The following is a 20,926-nucleotide window of genomic DNA, read 5'->3' as shown; positions in this document are numbered from 1 at the left end:
AAACAAAAGTGTAATTACAACCTACGAAAAAGTAGTAACTTGTATGAAGCTATAATTTTTCAACTTTATTTATATCACTAAGGATAAAAAGATATTTAAAGGGTGTTCAGTACTTTTTATTTATATCTAAAATAAAAACTATCATAAAACAACATAACAATTTTTATTAAAGCTTTAAAATTATAATGTGGAAGAAATTATAACATAACTTTTATTAAAAAAGCACAAAAAGTCAAGAACTAATAAGTGTAGAGATTACTAAATATGAAATTACAATTTAATAAGTTTTTTTTTATAAACTGATGTAAATTCTAGTGAAAATACTATAAAACTATTAAAAAACATTAAATTAATCACTTGTGTTAACAAAAAAATTAAGAAAACTTTTAATACTAAACCAAATTTTCAAAAAACCGCGGGTGAAGGATTGCGCGGGACCTGGTTTTAGTCCGCTGCCACTCATTTATCAGCTCACCGCCCTCGTATTGGCGGTACAGCTTTGTAGTTACTTGGTGAATGAGCATGAACGACTCGTCATTTGCAATGTGCACGAAATAATTCCGGATCTTCTGTACTTCGATCTCCATGGCGTCTATAAATTATTAAAACATCAAATTCATTTCAGCACGATCAAACTAATGAACTTTACTACTTTCAAAGTTATTTTTTTACATATTAAACATAAGCAAAAACAAATTAATACAAATACTCAAGATTTATTTCAGGGTTGCCACTTGTTTTTTCAAATTTTTTTACAGGTTTTCGAAATTTCTTCCATGTTTTTAAAGTACACATTTTTGGGTCTATTTTTAGTTTTAAGTTAATTTCTTTTTAATAAACTGTGTTAAATAGTATAAAAATATTGAAAAGATATTGTAAAGTTACTTTAAATGTGTTTTTTAATAAAAAATTTTTTGATGATGACAAAAAAATCTTAATTATATGATTTTTGTGTCAAATCAAAATTTTACAACTGAAAATGTTAAAATTATTAAAATTCCTATTTTTTTTATTTTAATTTTTCAAATTCCAGGTTTTTCTAGGTTATTTTAGCCTAAATTGTCAAATTCCAGGTTTTTCCAGGTAAAGTGGCAACCCTGTTTATTTATAAATACATACAAGTCGAATGTTGCTTAAGTATGTTTAATAGTTTTGACAAAAAAAATTAAAGAATAGAGCTTCGTAAAATAAATAATGACATTGTAAATAAACTAATCTGTTTAAATTTTAAATATTTTGATGGTTAATTTAACGTTTTTTTAATACATAATTTATAACGAAAACCTTCTTTAAAATACGAACTTTATGGAAACAAATATCATAAAACATTAATACTTGTATGAAAAAGGTTACATTAGTTTCAACAAAAATTTATAAACTTTAGATATCAGACTTTTTTTATGAAAACTTTTGCATTGTTATTAATTTAATTATCTTTAAAAAACAAAAGCGTTATAAAGTTACTATACATTTTTAATTTTTATAGTGTGCACTTAGTTTTTTTATAATTCAGTGTAATGAAAACCTTTAAAAATAATCATTTGGTGTATAAAATTCTTTGAAATTGAAAATAATACAAGTTCAATACTTTATTGATAAATTTTTAACTTAAAAAAACAACTAGTTATTTTTAAAGATTTTTGATAATTTTCTACAAAAGTTGAATAACTAGTTAAATCTGCAGACTCTTTGGTGTTAAGTTTAATGTTATATTGGTTTTCCAAACGTCTTTTTGAATTTAACAACAAATGCGGAATAAACAAAAAATTTATAAGTACCAAACTTGGTTTTAAATGATCTTTATCAAATGAAAAATAAAAATGATATTTATCATGTTTGATATTCATGACATATTTTTAACTTAAAATTATCTACACAACGTCTGCAATTTCGTTTCAAGTATGCGGATACAAAATAAAACAATAAATAAAATGTAATAATTATGTGTGTAAAGATAAATGTATAAGTATGTTTACGAAAACACATTTATTTTAATTTCATAACATGGAAGTAAAGAATAAGCAACACTTTTGCTGCTAACAAAGTTTTTAATTTAAATTGGTATGAATTTTGATAGTTTAAATAAAAGAATATTAAATGTTAAAACTATTGTGCAGTAAATAATACCATTACAATTAAAAAAGTTTAAAAATCACAACAACAACAAAAATACAAAAACTGTAAGTTTTAACTACTTAAGTTTATAATAAAAATTTTCAAAAAAGTTCGAACAAAACTGATGTCAACTGTTTCAGGTGTGATAATTTAATTAAATTATGTCGTATTGATATATTTGAATTTATATACTTGAATATATTTCAAGTTTTTCGTAAGTTAGCTAAACAAAATCAAAACACTTCGCAAATTTATTTTATATTACATTACAAAGCTTCAAATTGTTACCTTTTTCTGATTATATTTATGGGAAACTTAAATAAAAGATATACAAAACTGAATATACATGTATAAAGTAAACTATTTAAAAAATTATTACAAACATGTCTTAATAAAGATTATACTTTAAATAAGTAAATTAAGTTATAATGATTTACATAATATAAGTTATATTTTTAAACAACTACAACAATACATTATTTTATTTTAAACAATGTAAACCTAATTTTTAGATAGCTTAATCATTAAACACAAAAGTATTAAGCAGTTTTAACTTAACTATCTTCTATACAATTTATATTAGTTATCAAAAAATCTTCCACTACAGCTAATAGTTATTACTTGAAATTGTTAACTTTCTTATATAGCATACAATATTTTTTATAATCCTTTATAAATACTTAAAAAATAGTTTGTAAAATGGATTAAAAATTTTTAATCTAAATACTATCAAATGGTGAAAAATATTAATAAAACATTAATAAAAATATTTGATTAGATTTAATAATTTTGGAAAAAATACAAACATTCAGTAATCATAATAAAATTTTTTAAAAAACAGTTCAAATATACTTTTAGCCTACTTGAAAAAATTTTTTAGATACCTTTTTAGAAACTCCAGTATAAAAGTTAATAAAAGTTAACAACGTAGCAGTAATAAATTAAACAAGTTAAAAACTTAAAGTATTCAAAACATTAAACGTGTACACTTTAGAATCTATTTCTGCGAGGGTTTAATTTAAATAAATTATTTACAGTAAAAAACTTAAACTTTTGTTAGCATTTTCCGCCGATATTCTAAAAGGCCCTTTGAAATATCAAAATTTCATAATAACATTTTAGATAATATACACCTTAAACAAACTTATATAATATATAAACGATAACTTAATTCATGTTGACATAACTACCAACTAAGCTTAATGATTACTAAAAACTTTTTAAATAGTTCAAGATAAAAAATATTAAACTAGGCCTTTTTGTATATAACATATATAATTTTTAAATATACCTTTAAAGAAAAAAATAAGAAATATACCTCGAGTTGTAGAGTAGTGTTAGAAAGCTATTCTTTAAACTAAATAAATGAGGAAACATTATTGCTGATTAACTATAATATTAGCAACAAAATGGTTTCTGCATAAATACGCCGTTTGAAAAAGAGCGAAATATCGAAACTAAGAAGTTATTTATAATAGTTTGGAAATAAAACTCAACATGATTTGAATGTAATTAAAATTATAGTTTTAAGTTAAATGTTTAATACTATTACAATAAAATAATATTTTAACATCAAAAATGAACTAAATGTTACAAAATAAAACACATACAAGTTTTTAAAATATAATTTACAATACCAGTTTGTTAGTGATACAATAAAAACAGAAAAAGACGAAAAATAAACTGAGATTTCTAAAATTTGGAATTAAAAACTATCGAAAATAGAACAGATTTTTCTCAAGTTAGTAGATGCTAAACTTTGACAACTATTTACCTATTTCGACATATATTCTGAAAGATTACTGCTGCAAGCCAATAAGAAACCAAGGTGTAGAAAACTGGATTGATTTTTGAAACCGTTTGAAACAGAAGTTAGTTTCCAACTCGATATGATCTGCAAAATAATTTAAAATTATAATAGTTTTTGTTTTAAATTCAAAACTACGACATTTAGTCTTAATACAGCTTTTTACTAAGTGTGTGCAGTGTCTTGCGTAGTTTATATAACAAGTTATAAAATTTAGTGTATATAATTTTGATAAAAACAAATTATACAGTAATCTTCCTTTATTCTACCAACATATGTTTCTGTGTGTCAACGAATCAACACACTTCAACTGGGTTGTTAATAGGAAAGATAACTCTTTATATTCCAGTGAAATTACTTTACTAGGATCTTTTGTTAGCAAACGATTAAAACTATATTTTGAACAGTTATAATTTTGATAGAAATTTAAATAAACGAAAAATGTTTTTTTTTTGAAACTTTATAACGCTTTAAATTATTTAAGTTAATATTTGGTAAAATATATATCTTAAAACTTTTAAGCATTGAATAACAACATGGTTGCCACTGATCAAGCTGAGAAAAATTTCCTGACTTTTCCTGACTTTTTACCAAAATTTTCCTGACTTTTCTAAATCAAACTTTAAATTAAACTCATTCTATAATACATAATCTAACACTAGAAACTATATTTAGCTTTCAATCTAATTTTAATACAGGAGACTGCAGTTTAATAAAGGATATTTTACTAATTTATACCAGATGAAGGCATAGGAAATAAAATTAAATATTTTTGTAAATTTTTGGGAAAATTTTGGAATTTTTTTCTGACTTCAAAGGACTTTTAATTAATCTTTACCATTTGAAGGCTTTGGAAACAAGGAGTTCTAGAAATTTAAAGAGACAAAATTTGACTTTTTTTTAATTTTATCAAATTTCCTGACTTTTACTGATTTCCTGACCGAGTGGCAACCCTGATAACAATAAAGATTCCTTATTAACTTAATATATACATTAAAATACGTAAATATTGCTCATATACAAAATCTTCATCAACTTACAAAAATAACTTTTTGTTTCTTATTGGGCCATGCTTTATTGTTTAATGGTTTCCTTGTAAGCTATCGCTTCGTAGTTTAAAACACTTGATTAGCTTTCCATCTGTTAAAATTATAAGGTATTTAAAGAACTTTCATATAAAGATAATTTAAGAATAAATTATATATATAAAATAAGGTTATTATTCAAACTTGAACACCTTCTACTGAGCCCACTTGAAGGGCTTTTAAATAATTTAATGAAATGTACGATTTTAAAAATACTGGAACATATGTTTCATAAAGACAAAAAAGATTGTCTTTAATCTTCAGCCAGTTCAAATTTAAAACAAAAAGCACTTCGGTAAACAAAGATGCAAAAGTTTACAAAAAACAAAAACATATGTTTCATAAAAATAAAATATATTAGACTTTCAATAAATTTTGAAGTATTTTATAGTCATTTAACTGATTAGTTAGATGGAAGATCAATTTTTGTACTAAATTTTTGTAATGCACAATATTACGCCACACTGTTTTTGGTTTTTTGCATAACTTTTGCATCTTTGTCTAGTACAGTGCTTTTTATTTTTAATTTAAGGCCATAGGGGGGTAGGCCATGTTTTTTACAAGTTGATCTTATTTTATAGAGTTTTTACTAAGCTTCAAGTTGCTTTTTATCGTTTTTAAAAATTCGAATTAGTTTTTGAGATATGACCGGCCAAAGTCGGGCAGCATAACAGGTTCCTTATGGGGAAGGAAAAACTAAAACGGCAAAAAAAGACTAATGCATTCAAAATCTATCTCCTCCTTCATTTTTTAAGCAATCTTCTTAAAACTTTCACAGTCTATTCTTTATACAATAACAAAAAAACGTTATTTGTGACTTGAAAAAAATTTTAAGTAAAAATACCTTTTTTTGAAAAAAAAAAAAATTTTTGATAAAAAATCATTTTTTTTTTTGTCATAAAATTTAATTTTTAAAAATTATTAAAATTCACAAATAACGTTTTTTCTCATAATGTAAGGAACATTTCCTGAAAATTTGAAGAAGATTGCTTGAAAAATGAAGGAGAAGATAGATTTTAAAGCCCGTTTTTAAAAACTCGAGAAAAACGGCTTTAAAGTTACCCTTTATATACCCTTTATAAAGACAACCCTTTATACAACCGGTCATAAAAAAAAAGTTACTTAATATTTTTAAAATCTAAAAAAAGCATCTGAAAGATTATGAAATTTACTATAATATAAGTCTATATGTTATTTTTGGTCAAAAAATGGCTTCTACCCCCCCTATGGCCTTAACTGGCTGATGATTAAAGCTTTATGAAAAACTAAAACTTTATGAAACATATGTACAGTAACCTCTCGCATCTTTACACACTCTTGACGTTACGCACTCTCGTTTAGTAACGCATTTTAGAATTCTAAAATTTCAAAAATTAAAAATTTTAATTTTTTTTAATATTGCACAAACTAGGTTTATTGTATATTTTTAATCTAAAATATGTTTTTAAATGGTAACTCTTTGGCTCTGACCTTTATAGCTTAGGTGTCTTAACACCCCTCTGTTTACATCTTTAAATAAATAAAAATTTTCAATTCTTCAAATTCTTATGGCATGAAATTTCATTCCTACTCAAAACATCCATCAATACGTCTTTAATACAATGCAAGACACATTTACCCTTATGTGGGCAACAGTCAAATTAAAAAAAATTGTAGTAACATAATCAATTTTTATTAAACATCTTTCTTATATTTTATATACTTTTGTACAAATTAGAAATCCATTACAGCACCAAATGCATTTTTTTTGTAGAAGGCTATATTTAAATTTAAATAAGAGGAGCGAATTTATATCGTCTTGTCGACATATGAAAAAGCTTCTCTTAAAATACAACAAATTTTGAAGTATTTTATAGTCAATTAACTGTTGTTTTCGTTAATTTTAGTTGTTTGATTAGTTAGATGGTAGATCGATTTTTGTACTGAATATTTGTAATGTACAATATTACGTCATACTGTTTTTTGTTTTTTTGCATAACTTTTGTATCTTTGTTTAGTACAGTGCTTTTTATTTTGAATTTAACTGGCTGATGATTAAAGCTTTATGAAAAATTAAAGCTTTATGAAACATATGTATCAGATTTTTTAAAATCGCCATTTCAATAAATTATATATATATATATTAATAAAACACAATGTTTTACAAATACAATTGTTTCACTACTCTGTTAAACAGAACAGATCTTCAGTTTGTTTATTGTGATAATATTTTAAAACATAAGTCAATGCGGTAGTGCGGTTACATGAAATTAAACAAAAACTTTAAGGATTATAACATCACAAAGTAAATCATTAAAAAATATAAGACCTACTAAAATTGTATATATGTTTAAAACTGTCTAAAATAAAAGCTTGAAAAATGTTTACAATTACTAAAAAGTTTATTTCGTTTATTTAAAGCTAGATTTGAGTTTAATTTTGAGATATCGTGTTTTTCCATATTGCAGAGAGTGCAGCCATGTTTTAAACTGAATTTGTTTTTTGTTCGTGCTAAAATTTTCCAGTTAATGCTAAAATCTTTATTTCTATCCTTCAAATGCCAGATGTATTTCGAAAGCGTAGTTTTTAGTCTGTATTTACTGTTGTTAAATGAACATTTATGCCGTGTGTACCTACTTTTAAACAATAAACCTGATGAGCCAACATACTGATTACTTTTGTCTGATGTTATTACCGTCGCGCTATGGATAACATTTGTTAATAAACAATTGCCATCTACCATGCATTTGTCTCTGCAGTTGCATTGCTTTCGTTTGTCTGCCTTATCTTCTAACATTTTACGATTATGAGACATTATCTGGCTCTTCATGTTTGGCATGTACGAGTATGAAATTTTCAACAGTTTTCTATTGAAAATTTTATGGTAAGGGTGCGTTGGGCCAAAGTTTCGGCTAACAATTGTCAGGAACCGTTTACCAATTTTTGGTGGCGTGAAATATAGGATATTTTTCCTTTTCCGTTTGGTCTTTTTCTCGTTACCAGCGTTATATTTCAAATCGTGATTGTGACCTCCTTTAATTAACACTTCCTGGTAGTGCGGTTTCGCTCTGTTAAAGGAGCTCTCATTCTTAGATATTGTTGTCTACCTTTTGTTGATGGATTTAGGTACTTGATTGACAACATATCAAATGTGATTTGATTTGACATTGACATAGGTGGCTTGGAAACTTGGTTTTCTGTACGGTGCATAAGTGTCATTGCGAAGATCTAGCTCTACATCCAAAAAATCAGTTCTTAATAGATTGGAATCTATAGTTATTTGTAAGTCGAATCTACTGAACACCTTTCTGAGTCTTTTTGAAAGCCGCTCAATAACTGGACCTGACTTACTTTCTACGATCGCTAAGCCATCGTCTCTATAAATTCCAAACTTGTTCTGCTCAAAGATATTTTCCTTCTCAATTTCCTTCAGTATGAGTAACCATACTAGTTCCCATACTTCTGCACCATGAGAACTTCCCTGCGGTATATCAAAACCATCGCCCATATCCTTCTTCGACCACGCACAATTGCTGCAAATAAGGACAGATTTGCAGCAGTTAATAACTGTGTCGATTTCGTCCTTACGATATATTTAATTAATTTGTTAATTGCCGTAAAGAGCTGTGCACTTCAAATAACGAATGCCTAGTGTCAAATATAATATATAAAGCAACAGTAACATCAAATAAAACAACAAAATAGTATATAGGATCCACAGGAAATACTTTTTAACAACGATATAGAAACCACAAATCATCATTCCAGGGTTGCCACTCATTTTTCCAAATTTTTCCAGGTTTTCAAAATTTCTTCCAGGTTTTTAAAAGTACACATTTTTGGGTCTATTTTTAGTTTTAAGTTAATTTCTATATAAGAAAATGTGCTAAATACTATAAAAACATTGAAAACATACAGTAAAGTTACTTTAAATATGTTTTTAAATAAAAAATTTCGAAAAAAATTTCGATTATGACAAAAAAATCTTATTTATATGATAGATTTTTGTCTCAAATCGAAATTTTACTACTGAAAATGTTAAAATTAATAAAAAATTCCAGGTTCTTCCAGGTTTTTTTCAGAATTTCTTAAATTCCAGGTTTTTCCAGGTTATTTTTGCTTAAATTGTCAAATTCTAGGTTTTTCCAGAATTCCAGGTCAAGTGGCAACCCTGTCATTCAACAATATTTACAAAAGACACACAACAGAACTAGCGAACTATATATGGAACTGAAAAGATAACAATACAGACTACAAAATTAAATGGGAAATATTAAACAGGACAAAATCAAAATTCATTACTAAATTTGGCTGCAAACTTTGTAACTTAGAAAAAATAGAAATCGAAAAATCAGATAAGAACGTAACACTAAACAAGAAAAGCGAAAGACAAAACATACATTATCAAAAATACATTTTTAACAAAATTAAAACCAACTAAATATTAAAACAAAATAAAATTTAAGCTGCAAACACGAGTATTTTATAACATTTTTCCAACAGTCTAAAAAAATTTTTCTAATAGCTCAAAACATTTTTCCAAAATAATCTTTCAAAACTTTCCTAAAAAGCACAAATTAACAATTTATTTCGAATTCAGCTAATCGTACAATAAACTGTACCATTACTACGTCACAATTATTATAAAAATTTTCAAAATCTAAACTTCTGTTAACTATTATAATAAACTGTAGCTTACTGAGGAGCACATGAAATTTTACATTTCATGTGTGAAAAAGCTATATAAATTTTATTTTTTATATAATTAGATAAATATATATAAAATAAGGTTATTATTAAAACTTAAACACCTTCTACAGAGCCCACTTGAAGGACTTTTAAATAATTTATTGGAAAGGTACGATTTTAAAAATACTGGAATATATGTTTCATAAAGCTTTAATGTTTCATAAAGCTCTAATCATCAGCCAGTTCAATTTAACAAAAAAAGCAATTTACTAAATATAGATGCAAAAGTTATGCAAAAAAAAAAACAGTATGATGTAATATTGTGCATTACAAAAATTCAGTACAAAAGTCGATCTTCCATCTAACTAATCAAACAACTAAAATTCACAAAGACAACAGTTAAATGACTATAAAATACTTCAAAATTTATTGTATTTTAAGAGGAGCTTTTTCATATGTATATAGTTTAGTCTATAAATCAATCCAAAATATTAAATAGCAATACTGATCAAATTCTTAATATAAATCTGCATAGAGAAGTTTTTTATATCAAATAAAAATACTAACAGAAGATAAAACATAAAATAAAAAGGAGTTTTATAGTTTTATTTTCTATTTAGAAGATTTGGTCAAATTAAAATGGATATAATTTATCTCAGAAAAGATAGGCATTAGTTAATAAAAATTTTAATACTAACTACTACCTTTTACGACTTATTGTACTCTGAGTTTCTAAAGTTAAAACGCATTGTAAACATTTTAATGTTTAACTAAACAAAAATGTTAAACAAAAGAATATCTTAAAACCAAGATTAGTTCAACTCAGCATATAAAAGATATAAACCTTGTAACATTTATTAAAGACACTTTGAACTATCTTGAAATGTTGAATAACTTCAAGGAGAAAATAAATAAAATAAATGTTTTTTATATTTAAAACTTGTTAAAATTGCATATTTGTATTAAGCTGATTGGCTATGTATGGTAGAGCACATGTATAAAAAAAGTATTCTTTTTAGAATGAGACATAGTAACTTTTATCTAACAATAATATTAATAATAGAATTACCAAAAGTCTTTTGAATTTTTTTTTTCCAGTTTTTCTTAATTTCTTTCAGGTTTTGAAAGTAGAAGTTTAACTGTCCATTTTTATAATAAAACATATTTTGAGGTAAAATACTGTCTCTTAAATGGTACAAAACTATTTAAAAAGATAATGTAATGATACTTTAAATGTGTTTTGTAATAAATAAAGTAGTAAAAGATAGTTTTTTTTTGTATCTAATCAAAAAATCATTATCTTACATGTTTTTTTTTTAATTTCGGGTTTTTCCAGTTTCTCTTCAAAAATATCTCAAATTCAAGGTTTTTTACAGGTTTTCTGGCAACCTTGTATTAAGTACTTAATTTGCTTGAAATAAAGACTATTTTTGATAAGATTGATAACTGTTGAAGAGTAGTATTATTGCAATAAAATTAGTTATTAAACAATGTTTCATATAACCACATTAAATGCCTTTTTTTTATTAAAATTAGATATTATTAAAAGATGTTTAATTAATACAATTAAGCACTTATTTGAATGCCTACTTTTATATAAAACTTTTGTGTAAAAGACCAAATTAAAAGCTTAAACTAATTCTTAGCATCACTCTAGAAAAAAAAACCTTTGATATTTTTTTAATGTAATTTTGTTAAAATTTGACGCTTGCATTCAGTAAAATTATATGATTTTCAAAGCTAACATATATAAAATTAAACTTGTATAACAAATCCATATTTTAATTATTTAGACCATAAGGAAATAAATTAGTTTGTTTACACCTTGATCTTTAGCCTGTTTAGCTTTAACTAACCTAGAAGTTGCTTTTTACAGCTCTTAAAAATACAAAATAATTTTCAATATCAAGGTCAGAGCGTACAATAATTCCTTAAGGAAGGAGAAAATAAAAAGAGCACAATATTAAAACAATAGAAAACTTATCTCCTCCTACGTTTATTGAAGTAAACAAATTTTCAGTTAATATACACCTTGAAATATTTATAAATACGCATCAAAAATATTTTTTAACTGAAAAACAAACACTTTATGGCCAATAAAAATATTTAACACTTTTGTTAATTTTTGAAAAAAAAGTTACTTTAAAAAAACGCTCTGTCTAGCGGATTTTTAAAAGTTTTATAAAATCTATTGCTCAAAAGTTTTACAAGATGATAAAATTTTTGTGAAACAGTATCTTTTTTTGCCTTTTTAGTTTGTGCCTTAGAAGCCTATGAAACTCCCTGGTACTTTCTGAAAATACGCAATAAGTAACTTTGAACTTAAAAAGTAAACAGTAGCTTAGTTGTTAAGGTAGAAAATATAAATAAGAAAAAAACGTTTCACCACCTAAATATATGATGAATTAATAATAGTAAGTACTTAAAGTAAGGCTATAGGGAGATATATCACTTGTTTTTTACATAGATAACTAAGCTACTAGTGTCTTTTTTTAAAAGTAGCTTTCGATTTATGAGCAATGATAGATAGAACTTCATACGTTTCTATTGGAAGACGCAAACTAAAAAGGCAAAAAAAGACAGTTTCACAAGAATTAAACTTTTTTTATTTTTCATTAACAATCTATTATATCTCAAAAACTAGTTGAAGTTTTTTGTTGTATAAAAAGTATCTTATTTAAATGTAAAAAGTAACTACTTTAAGTTTTTAAATATAAACCAATCTTAACTTTTGTAAACAAAAATGTTGCTCCTCTCTCTCTGGTCTTAAACTAAATAAGAAAACACTTAAAGTTATTTATAGGATAAACTTTCTTCATACAAAACTAATCTTTTACCTTGAATATCTTTTTTAATCTAGTTGACTTTAGAATGACTCTTTTTCGAATTCAGCCACTCTTTCAAAGAGATACATACTTGCTTTATATTGTGATATCAACAAATCCATCTTCACAAATTTCTGTAATAGTGAGTTTTATAATATATTAAAGTACATTTTTAAAATATTAAATATTCACTGCAAATACATGGTCAGTAATGAAGCTGTATATCAAAACAATGGTTAAGTTTTAGAAGTGATAAATCCAATTAAATCTATTTCAGTTTATTATAAGTCTATATTAGTGAGATACAACTTTTTAATTTTACTAGGTTAAATGTCCATATTTAACAACTGTTTTATTTCTACTTTGATTTAAGGTATTTTTATAAATATACAATCAGTTTTTTAATAATAAAATTAATTAAGTTCATTAATTTACAAGCCGATCAAACAACTACAACTAATACAGAGTAATGTTCAGGGTTGCCAAATGTTTTTTGTAAATTTCTTCCAATCCGGGTTTATAAAAAACAAATTAATGGTCTATTTTTAGTATGAAATTAAAATTAATGTAAAAAAAGTGTCTTAAATAGTATAACAACTTTAAAAATAAACTATAAAGCTTCTTTTAATATGTTAATTATGAAAAAAAATCTTTTTGGAAAATTTTTTGTATCTAATCGCAATTTTGTTACTTAACATGTGAAAACTAAACAGCTTAAAATTTCAGTTTTTTAGTTACTTTTGTTCGAACTTCCTGGTTTTTTGGTAACCCTGTAATGTTACAATACTTACTTAAATTTTATATAAATTTAGTTACTCTTTAATATATTTTTATTGGTGTTTCGTTCTTAAATACATAAAAAGTCTGAACGACTAATACAGTAACCTCTTGCAAATCTACAAGCACACTGGCTACGCACTCTTGTTTAGTTACGCATTATACAATTCTCAAAACCTACAAAAATTGGTATATCTGTTTTTATATTATACAAATTAAAATTATTTTGTATATGGAATTAAAAGTATAATTATTTTCTATATGAAAATTTGAATGCTAACTTAACTCTATAAATCTTTAGACTTTGTAAAATTATGTGTCTGTCTGACGGATAGAAGAACATTTCCACAAAAATTGAAAAATAAACAATGAACTTTACTACTTAACTATCCACAACAGTATCAAGACAACCTACAACTGGTTTGTCCTTATTAGGACTCATCAGGCAGGCATAGTCACAAGAAACCGCTGCTGATATCTAAACCAAGCGGGCTTAAGTGCATATGAAGCAATTGTTTGTGGGTTAATTCAGGGAAATCAAAGCAGCCAAATCATTCACAACCAAATGTCTCAGATATTGTCAAGTTATTGTGAGATTTTAGTCTACGCTAGTTTGATCAGTTTTAACGAACATTTATCATGGCCATCATCAACAAAGTTGAGATGATTCGCGCCATCAATAATAAGTATCTAGGTTTCTTGCGACTTTCCCTGCCTGATGAGTCCTAATAAGGACAAAACCAGTCGTAGGTTGTTTGAGATACTGTTGTTGATGGTTGTGTAGTTAAGTTTATTATCTATTATTTATAGCGCAAAGTTATGGCCGTAATGAATGCTAGTTAACACAAAATTTAAAACAAAACTTTAGAAAATTTTGGAGGAGATATATTTTTAAAAAAACTATACTTTTGATCTATTTGAATAAGATTTTAAACAACTGAAGATCTCGTTTTTTTAAACAAGTGAAACATTGTATTGTAATAAAATTTTAAAAATTTATCATTGAACAAAAATATATAATTAATAAAATAGTTTTCAAAAAATAGGGAAAATGAAATAATTGTTACAACAAATTACTTAAACGAACATTTTGTTTTCTTATACATAAAATTTATATATGTACAGGACAGAGATTTTTTAAAATTAAAATGTGCTATCTTAAGTTTTAAAAGTCAATCTTGTCTAAGTGATCAATATGTAAACTAACCAAAGCTTCAGTACTATCTTTTTCTTTAAATGTTGTCTCATCTGCCCTTGTTTTAAAGTTTTTATTGGTTTTTAGATTACAACAATAAGAAACCTAAAAATATAATAAACTAAATTTTCATTATTTTGTAAACTAGTTGCCATCTGTATATTATATCAAAAAATAACTTTTTTGTAGTACTAAAAGAAAGTAATGTACTTTTTTGCCGATTGCCAAATGTTTTTGAGAAATTTTTTTTTCAGGTTTTCCGAATTTCCAGGTTGTCAAAAATTCAAGTTTTTGAATCTATTTTTAGTATAAAATTAAGTTAAGGTAAAAAAAGTTTTTTTTTAGTATAAAACATTAAAAACATATTGTAAAGCTACTTTTAATGTATTTTATTATTTAAAAAAAAATTAATATTAACAAAAAAATATCTATATGACAGATTTTTTGTTACAAATCTAAATATCATTTCTTAACATGTAAAAAATGTCTTAAACTGCAGGTTTTTCCAGCTTATTTTTGGGATTTTTGTTCAACATTTTTTCTGGTACTAGTAAATCTAAAATCATTGACTGAATAAATTTTAACCTTGACTAAGTACAAAATAATATACATCGTTATTTCTTTTTATTTTTTCACTACTTTATTATTATTTTGTTAAGAGAACTTTAAATATAATCTTAATTTTTTTAAATGGGTATTTTAGTATAAAAAAATACTAATAATAATTAAAAACAATTCATTTTTCTCTTTTGTAGTTACATTACATACAAAAGACTCCATAAATTGAAAAAGTTCAAATATTTTTAAGTGCTTCAGGATAAATTTCTAAATTTAAATTTTATATGCAGAAGATCTTGACCTCTTTAGAACATAAATTTTATATTGAATAACTTTTATTTCGTTTTCTTAACAGATTTAAACTCTTTATTTTACTTTATAATGTTACCTTCACATACTATACCTTTATAAAAAACATTTACTAAACTCAATTTGGTGTGCCAGACTTTACCTTTAATTATCTTATTCCACATACTTTAAAGAGCAAGACAACCAGTTACTTGAGCTGTTATCATCATTCATTCAAAAGCAGTTTATTGGTTAATACTAATGTACTTTCTTCGTATAATTTAAGTTTACTTTTGTAGAATAAAATTTAATCCTAAAAGGTTTTTTGTATGTTTTCTATAGTTTATAGCAGTAATTTATAAAGTGAGTGACTATCATAGGGTTATTTTATTGCCTCTTTAGGAAACACTGTTTTATAGTTTCTATAATGACAAAATAAAAACATTTCTATACTAAATGCAGGTGCAGCATTCTAGTACATCAAATTAAGCTGATAATATATTATACAACTTCTGATGCTTTTATAAGACTAGATCTTATTTTTGTCATTAATTAATCATTATAAAAAAATGTAGGTGCGATTAAAAATTGGTCTAGCACTAAACAAAAACGCAAATTTCATAAATATCAGGTCTCATGTTTTTTTCATATTTTTTTATATTACTTAACACATATTTAAAGTTAAACTAGCAAATGATAAATACAGAAATAATAAAGTCTTTTCTAAGATAACAGTTTGCTGTAGTATTTTGTGGGTAGGCTGCAGTTGTAAGGCTTTGGAAATTTTTTTTATCTATAACAGTATGCAAATGAGGTAAGGAAATACAGCAGGAAATTTTTAACATCTAAAGCACTACCCATTACCATTTTTACCTATTTTTTTTTAATCTATAACCCTAATCCACCTTACCAAAATATATAAAAAATAAACCAAAAAAAGTTTTATTAATTAAAAAAAGAAGTAAAATGCCATAGACTTGCAGCTGACAGGTACTTGATATAATTTTAAACAAGTTTGAATGTATAATTTGAAATGTAAACAAAAGTGTTTCAAAATGGTTTTGTTTAAAAGTACACTGTATTGAGTCAAAACCCTAAGCAGAATACTGTTTAGGTAAAGTTAACTGTTTTCATCAGTGTTTACTTCTATAACTTCATCTAAATATTTTAAATTAAATATATAAATAAATTTAATAAAGTATTTATAAACTTATTAAAAAAAAGCTGTAAAAAAATTGTTACTGCAACAAAATTTTACTTTATACTTTTTTTCAACTATCACAACTATAGATTTGTTCAACAGATTGCTTTTTATGAAATCAAACTTAGGTTTTTTTTTAAGTTTTTATTTCTACTACATGGTCATCAATGTTTATATTAAAAAACATATGCATATTGTCAAAGTGATTACCATACTTCATATTATTAATGCAGGTAAAATATAACTAAATTTTCTTAAAACCAAAAAACCTAATTACTACAAAGTGTAAATAAAATAATCCATAAACATAAATAAAAAAGTATATATACCTTTTATACTTGCTTGACAGCATTGAATTTTTTATTATATAGGTTTCTTTTATTTTTTGTTCATGTAAAAAGTCTGGACAAATAGGAGAATCGTGTAGTTTTGCTAAACTTAACAAAAGTAGACATTAAAGAGAAAAAATACATAATTATAAACTTAAAAAAAATTATCTGGATTCTTTACTTTTGTTAAAGATATATTTTATAAACTAAAAATAATACTTTATACAAATATACTAATCACTTCTATTGGTTTATAAATTTAACTTTTGTGATACCTCAACAAACTAAAAACAAATTTGTCTTATGTCTTATAAGGTATCAGTGAAGAATTTTAAAATATTTTTAATAAAATGGTGAAATATTTTTATAAACTATTTTTAAGTGTTTTGTGAATAACAGCCTTATTGTGTTTTTTAAAATAGTCAAAACTTAACAATTTTAGAATTTAAATCATATAGTTTCTTATAACAACTGATATGTAGTTTAAGTTCACAGCTAGTCAAAAGTTTCCTATTAGGACAAAATACAAATAATTTCTTTAAAATATTGTTTGTTATCTGATCAAAAGAACAACTATTTACTTTCTTTGACATAAAACCGGTGACAAAAACTTTAAAAACATTTAATTCCATAGTTTAATGTATATTATATTATATTTACTTCATATAGTCTGAAACATAATTTTCTTTTGTTTTGATTTCCTATTTCTTATAAGTTTTTGTTAAAAAATAGACTATGCTAATAAATAAGTACATTACATACATCCTTGCCATCATAAAAAGCAGAATCTTTTAAATTTTATTTTACCTCTTTTATTTTATTTAAAAATATTATTTTTATTATTTTTTAAAACAGTTAGTTTGTTACATTTTAAACACATAACTTATGAAAAAACTAATTACTGTAGCTTCAATTATCAAATTATTTGCTCAATAAAACTTAAGTGTCAAACTTATTTTTTGTATAAAAATTAGATAAAAATATTAAAAATTCTTAATAAAATAGATTATACTATGTTTATTGCAGGAAAACTTATTCTACCTGATAGTAATCATTTGCCTTTTGTCAATTAAAAAAATCCTAAAATTAGCTACAGTAAAATATTTTATATCTTAGCTTTAACAATCTTATATAAATTTTAAATCAAGTCTTGAACTAAAGCTACATCATAACTAAGGAGTATTCCTATCATGTGTTCTAAAATCTAAACATCAATATGTTTAAAAATAAAATGGTATCTTAAAAAAATTTTTAATAGAAAAACAAGCTTGTCTTTTTTAATTCTTACTTAAAAAATTAAAGATAAGTCTGTATTTGAACTTAAAGTAAAAAATAAGTATCTAAAAAGTATAGTTCTTTTTTTAGTATTTAGCTTAATAATAATAGTAATTACATATAAACCATTTAACACATTTGTTTATAATTTAACTATCTAACAAAAATAAAATATATTTCCATAATCTGTTCAAAATTTTGTTTAGTGTTGATCAAATAATCTTTATGGTGTATTAAATTATTTTACTAAATTAAAATCTTCACAATCACAGTTGTTAAATTGTAAAATATACAACTTTTCACCAAACCTTAAAAGTAAGTTGTATAGATTATTAAGCATACACTGTTCATAAAACAAGTTGTCTGTTATTTGGTTTTTAACTTGTTTAATAATTAAAAAGAATATAAGAAACAAAATTAAGCAACTAGTAAACTGCTGCAATTAAATAGTAAATCAAAAATCATGTGATGTTATCTTTTATTAAAAAATGTTTTGCAATGTTTACTATTTTATATATTATTATTTTTCCACCAATAAAAAACATTTACAGTGTTGCCACTCTTTGAGTTAAGAAAAACTGTCTTGAGTATCCTGGTTTTTTTAAACCTTTAAAAAAATTTCAACTTTCTAAAACTAATAAAAATCAAATTCTTTAACAAAATTGGTTATAAAAAAACAAAATATTGAATTAAATCAACTTATCTTACTCAAAATCTAGAATAAAAATTGTCTTGAAATTTTAAGCAATCTAAAAACTACCCTTTGTTTTAAAAAAAATTAAACTATCCTGTGTCAGCCTGAGTTTGAAAATTAAAATTCAAGTTATCATTAGTTATCTTGAGCTGTCTTGATTCCACCGAGTATCCTGAGTGTGTTGCAAACTTTTATCAGGGTAGCCTTTTTCTTAGGGTAGGTTAGAGAAATTTCTTTCAGATTTTTGAATGTACACCTTTTTGGGTCTAATTTTAAATTAAAGTTAAGTTTAATGTAAAAAACTGTGTTAAATAGTATAAAACATTTAAAAAAATGTAAAGCTACTTTAAAATGTTTTTAATAAAATAAATTTTTATGAATGCAAAAAATGTTTATCTCTATGGTAGATTTTTTGTTTCAAACAGAAATTTAACTACTTAACAAGCAAAAATTGCTTAAAGTTTAAGGTTTTTCCAGGATTCCAGGTTTAGATGCAGATTACCAGTAGTAAGTGCAAGAATATCTTAGTTTTTTCATCTTATTTTTTATTTATATATTAACTATTAACTATTTATTTTTCTTTTTAAACTTTTTATTTACTTTTCATATACAAGAAATCAAAACTAAAGTTAAATAGATTCCTTGAGAAAAAAAATGGTAAAAATATATATTTACATATAATTTTAAAGGAAAGTATTTCATACTTTCACAATCAAATCTTTTAAAAAACACAAAATCTGTTAAAATGCTTAGTTTCAAAAATAAGTCGGGATTTCTTTATCTGGTAGATATGTAGTAATTGGTATACTAACAAGTCCCACCTGAGCACAATTCAAACCCAAATATTCTTTTATTTTCATTAAATATTCATTTATTATAAATTTGTTTTTATATCTTTTGTATTCTTTAACTACCACTGCTATCCTTATCCTTTTGTTAGAGGTTATTGATCGGCTATTCTGGGGTTGGAATTGTGCGCGGTGTGTATTGCTCTTCTTTCTGTAGCTGGATTGGAAGCAGCTCATTTCCAACCTGCAATCAAATCCCACTGGTCAAGTCTATAACGGCAACAAGGGTTAGGGGTAACAGTGATAGTAAAAAATATATTATTAATAAATAAAAATAAAACAATAATATTACAAAATAAATGAATAATCAAAAAACATAAAAAATTTAGAGTGAGAGATGAGATGATTAACAGTGTGAATTTTCTGTATACCAGCTGGCTTATTTGTAATATTTCAAGGTTTTTCAAGCTACCTTTGTAAAGCATTGTCGTTAAATTCCCTTAGTTAAAACTAAATACAAAGTATAACAGCAAAATAAAAGACGAGCATAAAGTTATTGTTATAGGAAATTTATTAATTTTTCAAAAAACATAAAACTTTAATGTCAATTATTTTCCTTATCTTAAAAGCTATCTGAAATTTTTTTTTTATTTTAGAGAACGCACCTTTGCCTTTAATTTTAAAAAAAAATTATTTAATTTGGGGTTGGAATTATTTCATGGGGTCCCTCCAAAAATAAAGGTTTTTTTTCGTTTTTTTTCATCAAATAATATTAGAACTAAAAATAAATATTTTTTTTTAATTTTTTTTTTGATTTCCCTTAGTTTGCATGTTATAAAAACTCGTAAATAGTTATTTTATAAATAATGTTAATATCTTTTACGATTTGGCCCAAAATCAAAATGTAGTATATTACACTATCATTTGCCTTGGCAATTTCCTAGATAAAAAATTGATAAAAGGAAAAAAAAAGTTAATAAGAATGTGAATATACAACAAATTTAATTAAATTATTTTATTTTAATTTAGTTTGATGTAATTCACATTCTTATTAACTTTTTTTTTCCTTTTATAAATTTTTTATCTAGGAAATGGCCAAGGCAAATGATAGTGTAATATACTACATTTTGATTTTGGGCCAAATCGTAAAAGATATTAACATTATTTATAAAATAACTATTTACGAGTTTAAATAACATGCAAACTAAGGGAAATCAAAAGAAAATAATTAAAAAAAATATTTATTTTTGGTTTTAATACCATTTGATGAAAAAAAACGAAAAAAAACCTTTATTTTTGGAGGGACCCCATGAAATAATTC

At 24.4% G+C, this 20,926-nt stretch overlaps 1 long non-coding RNA gene across 1 annotated transcript; it reads right to left on the bottom strand.

The window, feature by feature from the left end:
- Window positions 1-3,889: 3,889 nt before the first annotated feature.
- On the bottom strand, window positions 3,890-19,733 carry LOC145839403 (uncharacterized). Its single transcript, XR_014370057.1, has 5 exons — window positions 19,630-19,733; window positions 14,485-14,577; window positions 12,513-12,634; window positions 4,963-5,062; window positions 3,890-4,009 (listed from the first exon to the last, which is right to left on the bottom strand). It is a non-coding gene; the product is annotated as an uncharacterized LOC145839403 (long non-coding RNA).
- Between the last annotated feature and the right edge of the window lie 1,193 nt (window positions 19,734-20,926).

This window comes from Thalia democratica, chromosome 6, assembly GCF_965202585.1.
Source record: "Thalia democratica chromosome 6, ktThaDemo2.hap1.1, whole genome shotgun sequence".
NCBI lineage: Eukaryota > Metazoa > Chordata > Thaliacea > Salpida > Salpidae > Thalia > Thalia democratica.
This window is presented reverse-complemented; position numbering and strand designations above follow the sequence as displayed.